This window comes from Scylla paramamosain, chromosome 31, assembly GCF_035594125.1.
Source record: "Scylla paramamosain isolate STU-SP2022 chromosome 31, ASM3559412v1, whole genome shotgun sequence".
In the NCBI taxonomy this organism is placed as follows: domain Eukaryota; kingdom Metazoa; phylum Arthropoda; class Malacostraca; order Decapoda; family Portunidae; genus Scylla; species Scylla paramamosain.
In genome coordinates this window covers 13,079,599-13,087,558 of record NC_087181.1, presented here as the reverse complement: position 1 = coordinate 13,087,558, position 7,960 = coordinate 13,079,599, and the positions used below count along the sequence as shown (strand labels likewise).

The 7,960-nt window shown below is 39.3% G+C and overlaps 1 protein-coding gene across 1 annotated transcript in view; it reads left to right on the top strand.

Moving 5' to 3' along the window:
- Positions 1 to 290: 290 nt before the first annotated feature.
- LOC135116327 (nephrin-like) overlaps positions 291 to 7,960 on the top strand; it is a 322,006-nt gene continuing 314,336 nt past the window's right edge. The window contains 1 exon segment of the mRNA XM_064033681.1: positions 291 to 820. The gene's annotated coding sequence lies outside the window, so the exon portion shown is untranslated.

Below are 7,960 nucleotides of genomic sequence, written 5' to 3'. Positions count from 1 at the left end.
GAATTATGAAAGAGAGAAGTCAGGAAATAAAAAAAGGAGAAAAAGGAAGCAAAATGAAATACTAAATAATAAAGTAATAATAATAATAATGATCATGTTTGTGGCATTGGATTCATGCTCTCTCAATGTCATTCACTTAATTTAATATATACAGATTCATATATTTTCAAAATAGGTGAACAACCCTTGAATGTGTGTGTGTGTGTGTGTGTGTGTGTGTGTATTTGTGGAAAGGATTAGTGATGAAGGGATGACCATGAGAGAGAGAGAGAGAGAGAGAGAGAAGAGAGAGAGAGAGAGACCTGAAAAGCAGACTGGCAAAATAGTTCAACACAGACATCCAGACACGTTGACAGGTAGACAGACAGACAGACTGACACACCAACAGACTGATCTTGCATTTAATCACCATCACACTCTCATAATCATCATCATCCCGCTTTTCCCACAATATTCACGTAAAACATTGAACATTTAACAATTCAACCTCCCACCAACGTTATTTTTCCTTCCCTGACTGTGAGATGAAGCTTCGGATCTAATGAACCAGCGTAACCAGAGCGAGTTTCAGAGTGGTCGAACACGCCACTCGAGCAGCTTGTTGATTCGCCGCCTCTTGGAAACGGAAAAGTGAAGCGGGTTTCAAAGGACACTGAAGTGGCTCAAAGACGCAACACGTTAAGTCCTTCCTTTACACTTCATGCCAGACTTTTGCTTGAATACTGCACTGGTGGCGGTGTTTCTGTTGGTACTGTTGGTGCTGGTACTGCTGCTGCTGCTGCTGCTTCTCGATGGACCATGGCTATTGCAGATGACACTGGTATGTTAGAATTTGTATTATTATTATTAGCATTAAACGTTTATTTACTTATTACAACTATTTCTACAACAACAACAACAGCTACTACTACTACTACTACTAATACTACTACCACTACTACCACCATCACTACTACCACACAAATACACAAAGTTAATCATGTTTGTCCACGAACCCAATAAAAAAGCAAAACATGAAAATTAACTGAATAAACACCAATATCCTCCTCCTCCTCCTTCCTCTTCCTTCTCCAGCATAGTAAGCGATGTGAAATTTGCGGCATGAAATCGTTTCCAATAAGTTGACGTGGCTGTGGTGGTGGTGGTGGGGTGGTGGAGTTCAGGTAGAATCCGTCATTAGTCAACTTACCTGGCTGCAGCTTCCGCCTCTTGCTTACCGCTTACCCTGGGATTTTCATTCGATCTTTCTGTCAACGTTTGTACTCTGCTGGCTTGCGTGTGTGTGTGTGTGTGTGTGTGTGTGTGTGTGTGTGTGTGTGTGTGTGTGTGTGTGATTATTGTTGTTGTTGGTATTAGTATTCTTTTCCTCGTTATCTCCTTTTTTTCTCTTCCTCTTTAAATTCCATCTTCTCCTTTTCCTTGTTCTCCTCCTCATCCTCTTCCTTTCTTTTTCCCTTTCACCTCGCAACTTTTTTTATTTTTCCTTTTTCTCCTTTTCGCATCTCTCTCTTCCTCTTCTTTCATATTTTCTTAATTTTCTTAACACTGTCTTTATATTTCTCCTCCTCCTCCTCCTCCTCCTCCTCCTCCGGCATACTAGGTAAATAACTTTTTTTTTTTATGACGGCCAAAAATAAACGCAATTTATTTTGCATATTTACTACTTGTTTCAGATTTCAACATCTTTTTATTTTTTTTTACATTTATTTTTCTTTGCTCAAAAATTCAGGTAACAGATTTGCGTTTCGTTTTAAATCATTATGATTGATGTTTTTTTTTGTTTTTTATGGCAGTTCTTTGTAAATGTTTGTTTATTTATTTGTTTATTTATCAGTCTGGTTATATGTTTATTTTTAATTGGGTTGTTTATTTACTTGTTTATTGATCAATTTGTTGGTTATTTCTTTATTTTGTATTTGGGTTTTGTTTTTTTAATGTGTAGTATATTTCAGGTTTTCATTGCTTGATTTATTTATTTATTTATCAGTATTATTTATTTATTTATTTGTTTATTTTATGTGTGGATTAGCAAGAGTGAAAGTTTGCCGTGTTTTTGTTTATCTGTTTGCTCGCTTGTAGTTTGAGCTCAACTGAGACCATTGACTCGTGCTAGGTTAGGTTAGGTTAAGTAGATTACGTTAAGTTATGTTAGATGAGGTTATATTAGGTTAGGTTTGGTTAGGTTACGTTTGGGGAAGTTAGGTTTGGCGAAGTTAGGGTATGTGTCCTTTCGTTAGGTTAGGATGTATCGAAGTCAGGTCATGTCACGTTAGGTCAGCGCCGTCATATCGTCAGGTCAAGGTCAGATCACACTTTTTAATTACACATATAATTATTTTTACCATTTGTTAATTGCGCTCGATAGAATATATTTCACATCTTTTCACAACCAAATATTAAATACAAGAGAGAAAGGTGGAAGCTTCCTTTGTTCCGCTTCCGACTGTGAATGGTTGCTGGTGACAATGGCTCTAATGATAATATTGGTAATAGTTGCAATGATGATGGTGGTGGTGGTGGTGATGATGATGATGATGATGATGATGATAACAGGATACAGTGGAAGCGATGTAATGATATTGTTGATAATAGTCGTAGTAGTGATGATGATGATTGATGATAATAATAATAATAATAATAATAATAATAATAATAATAATAATAATAATGGCACGTACTAATGCAAGTAGTGTAATGATATTGGTAATAGTAGGAGTAATAATAATGATGATAATAACAATAATAATAATAATAATAATAATAATAATAATAATAATAATAATAGTAATAATAACAATAACAAGACGTAGTACAAGCAACATAACGATCAAAATAATGATACTCTCAGTAATGACGGTAACAGGATGTAGTGGAAGTAATTGGTGGACTCCAGACAGTTTTCAAGACCGTAGTGGTAGTTTAACAAGTTCAACAATTATCATCCACCAACGAAGTGATAAAAATACTCCTAACAATCTAAACTAACCTAACTAATGATACGTGGCACCTGGGAAAACAATACTAATGAGAGAACAGAGCGTTTAACAGTACACGTTGTTGATTAGTGATAACAGAAACTTTTTCGCAACGGAACCTATGAAATAACGCGACCTCTCAGAAATATATATACCAAAAAAAATGAATAAATAAACTTATGCATCTCAACTTTTGAGTAAATTCTTTTTAAAGCTGTGGAAGGCCGCCGCTGCCCGCGTGTATTTCAGCTTTTATGCATTTTACATTTCTTTTTCTATATTTCAAGTTCTCATTTCCATTTCCTCTCTCTCTCTCTCTCTCTCTCTCTCTCTCTCTCTCTCTCTCTCTCTCTCTCTCTCTCTCTCTCTCTCTCTCTCTCTCTCTCTCTCTCTCTCCCCTCCCCTCCCTTCCCCTCCTTCCCTCCCCTCCTTTCCTCCCTCCCTCCATAACGCTTCTTTGTCCACCTCTCCTCCTCTCTCCCCCATCCCCACGGTATCCCAGCATGCATCTATACCATACCTGGTCTGTACCGCACATAGATAAGCTGAACGCTCTACCTCGCCTCAATTAGCGGTAGGTATAACGACGGCGAGGCAGCAGCAGGGCGGCCTTCAGACGAGCCTCTGTTTACCCGGGCAGAGCGATGTAAACAAGAATTTCTGGTGTGGCCCTGATCCCGCCGCCTTCAAAGAGGGGATTGAGTGGCCGTGGAGCTTCCAGATGAGAGGGGCTTGGAGTATGAGGCGGTATGAGGGAATATGAGTAGTTGTGGAAGGCAGGTTTTGGTATGAGGAGATAATGGGAGCTGTTAGTTGATTGTATTTTTTTTTTTTTTTTTTTTTTGTGGTATTTCAGTACTTATAAGTGTGAGGAAGTGTGAGTGGGTATAGGGAAGTATGAGTGGCTGTGGGAGACGGGTATTGGGTACTGGTATGAGGGATAAGGGAAGCTGTGAGGTAACATTCTGTGGTATTTGTGGTGTGTGAGGGAGAATGAATGGCTGTGTGAGTCGCATTTAGGTATGAGCGGATAAGGAAAGGTGTGTGGTTACTGGCTCTGTTTAGTGTTTGTGGTGTTCGTTCCACTACTTAGTCCGCCACCCCTTCTCCTTGTTCTGGTTCTGGTTATGGCCCCTCTTCTCTTCCTCGTCCTCGTCCTTGTTCTCTTCCTCCTCCTCCTCCTCCTCGTCACACACACACAATGGTCCTTACTTCTATTGTTAAAGGGAATAATGATAATACTATATGTGGTTTCAGGTCATGGTGTGTGATATGACGAGTGTGTGTGTGTGTGTGTGTGTGTGTGTGTGTGTGTGTTCTTTGATAAGCTCACGAAACTTATCTTGAGAAAATTGGCTTATCAAACTGTTTATATGTATTTTTGAAACTATATTTACCCTTTACTAAAAACTCGGTGAAGATATCAATTTAAAAAGATAGAAAATAAATAAATAAACGTAATGGAAGAACGCATCTCATAACAAACAGTTAAATGAATAATAATAAAAGTCCTGACTACTTGCCTAACAGCACCTAAAGTAATCGAAACACTAATACCCAATACACACACACACACACACAAACACACACACACACACACATCACACATCCACAAAGCACACATTCCCACACATTCCCCTTTAATCCTCCCATTAGACCAGCCAGTAACCATCCACATAACCATCCACATTGCCATCCACATTGACCATCCACCGTTCAGTGCATGCATTGATTCACGCGAGACGCCACGGCCATCAGGAGGAGAAGGGAAGGGAAGGCGGGCGGTAAGGATTAGGGAGAACACGAAGGATACTGGCAAATGGCGGATTGTGGGAAGGGAGTTTAGCGCGGGGCTCAGAACTCATAACGCTGGGATGGAAGGACGAAGGGAACACAGGAACCCGCAGGAACCCACACTGATAACCCGCACAATAACAACGTTGGTAGGTGTGTGTGTGTGTTTGTTGGTGTGTGTGGCTAGTGGTTGTTGTTGGGATTAGAGCCTCGCCGTGTCTCCATGATTAGAATAGAAACACCTGCTATAGTGTGTGTGTGTGTGTGTGTGTGTGTGTGTGTGTGTGTGTGTGTGTGTACCAGGGTGATTTTCAAGTGTGCATTCCCTCGTGGCTGTTTCTACCGTGACATATAACGAAATTGCTCTGGGAATTTGATATCTATTGGAGGATTGAATAGATCAGTAAGGCCTCTCTCTCTCTCTCTCTCTCTCTCTCTCTCTCTCTCTCTCTCTCTCTCTCTCTCTCTCTCTCTCTCTCTCTCTCGCTTTCTCATTTTCAAATCTAATTTCATCCTCTTACCTTCCTACCTACGTCCTTCCTACCTTTCCTTACCTTTCCTTAGTCCTTTCTCCCTCTCCTCTCCCGCTCTCCCTCCCCCCCCCTTGTTTACCTCCACGTGTGGCTTCTCCTTCCCGCCCTGACATCCAATAACCCCAAACTCCTGCACTAATACTTGTCCAATCCACGTGACGATTACGAGAGAGAGAGAGAGAGAGAGAGAGAGAGAGAGAGAGAGAGAGAGAGAGAGAGAGAGAGAGAGAGAGAGAGAGAACTACGGAGACAAACAAAGATAAACAGAGTATTAGGTACAAACATACCTATTGACAAAGAGACAGACAGACAGACATACAGACAGACAAGAAAAAAGAACAAAGACAGAAAAACAAAAGATAGGATGGAATAAAAAGACTAACAGATAAACACAACAAGAGAGAGAAACAGATATGTAAAGAAAGACAGTCAGAAAACAAAGAAACATAGATAAAAACACACAGGAACAAAAAAAAAAGAAATAGACGGACATATAGACTGAACCAGAAACGCGTAGACGGACAGACAGACAGGTAGCTAGACAGACAGACAGGAGGGAAAGACAGGCAGGAATAACCAGAGGGAAAATATTGAAGAAAATCTCTCGACCATAAGCTCAAAACAAAGTAGTAATAAAAGTCGAGCAAAGTACCAAAAAATTGGGAAAAGAATATGAGTGCAGCGCAAGACAAGACGGAAGGAAGAAAAAAAAAAAAAGAAAGTAAAAACTACCGGATGAAAATGTTTCCTTACATCTTCGCCTAAAGACGAAGAAGGAGAAGGAGAGCAGGAGGAGGAAGAAGAGGTGGAGGAAGAGGAAAAGTAAGAAAAGGAGAGGAAATAAAAGGTGAAGAAAAAACGAGAAAAGTAGAAAACAAAGAAAGAACAGTAGAAGAGGAAGAAAGGACGAGGTGAAGGAGGATGAAGAGAAGGAGAGGAAAAAGAAATGGAGGAGGAGGAGAATATGAAGGAGTAGGAGGAGGAGGAGAAAGAAGAAGAGAAAGCTGAAAAAGAGGGAAAAAGGAAGAAAGAAGAAGAAGAAGAAGCAGAAGAAGAAGAAAAAAAGTATTAGTTCAACAACAACAATAACAAGGAAGCTTATAGAACATCAAATATATATATAAATAAATTGATAAACGTTCACTATTTTACGCTCTAAAAAAAAAAAAGAATCAAATACAAAACAGAAAGCAAAGAGAAAGTGAAAAAGAATTAGCAAGATTTGATAAATGAAGCTAAAAATGTGCGTTGTATAAATAACAATGAAAAAAAAAATGAGTGAAGAATGAAATGATAATCGTAATAATGATAAAGTGTTGCACAGCGAATTGTTGAAGAGAAACGGACGAAAAACAGTAAATATTGAAAGTTAAATCAAGCATAACCTTACTTGGAAAAAAAAAAAAGAATCGAGGAGATGGAAAAAATAAAGAATAACGTGAAGGACAGAGGGGACAAAAAATATCATGTACAAAATCATAAACTAGTAAAGTGTACGGGAAAAATATATATGTATTAAAATGACGGTGTTCTGTTGCAAATGAATAATGAAAATAGGGAGAAAATGGAACAAAAACGATGGAAATATATTTTATTGAACATTACGTAATTAAAGGAAGAGAGAGAGAGAGAGAGAGAGAGAGAGAGAGAGAGAGAGAGAGAGAGAGAGAGAGAGAGATTATAACAGTAGCTTGAGTACAGAAAATAAAGAAGACAAGCTTAAAGAAACTCCAGAGAGAAGAGAGAGAGAGAGAGAGAGAGAGAGAGAGAGAGAGAGAGAGAGAGAGAGAGAGAGAGAGAGAGAGAGACATCCAATCCCTTCCGGAGAATAACTCAGAACATAAGGCCAATTTTATCGTCTTAGTAAAGTGGAGACGAGGGAAGAAATGGGGGGAGGAACACGACCGAATTAGGGCTATGTAGGGTCTCTCTCTCTCTCTCTCTCTCTCTCTCTCTCTCTCTCTCTCTCTCTCTCTCTCTCTCTCTCTCTCTCTCTCTCTCTCTCTCTGAAAAAGTTACTGAGGACATTACAAGTTGCGGTTCTCATATTGCTACTCTGGCGTTGAAAAAATCGTGTTGGTTTCAAGACAGGACGAGAATGTGTTTTGTTTTCAATTTTAATGCCTTACTTTTCTTCTCTCTTTCCTCTAAAAGTTGGGTGTTATTAATTCAGAGAGAGAGAGAGAGAGAGAGAGAGAGAGAGAGAGACGATGTGTATGTAATTTCTTCTTCCATTTGACTATGGGAAAAAAAAGAAAGATAAGAAGGAAGAGGAGAAAGCTTCATCCTCTTTGTCTTGGAGCGAACACACACACACACACACACACACACACACACACACACACACACACACACACACACACACACACACACACACACACACACACACACACACACACACGAAGAAAGAAGACATTTTAGTGTCATTTAGTATCGAAGGGCAGAACACCAGGAAATACTGAAGCAAAGTTCTTTTCCCCCTCTGCTTCCTCAACACGAAACTAAATAAAGGACATCAAAGAGGGAAAAGTTACGCAGCGCAAAATTAAAACTGGAGCAAATCATCGCAGGAAAAAAAGAAAAAAGAAAAGAAAATCAAGTCCTTTTATTTACTACAGAGGATGGCCAAGGGACAGAAAATGGTAAGAAAAAAAAAAA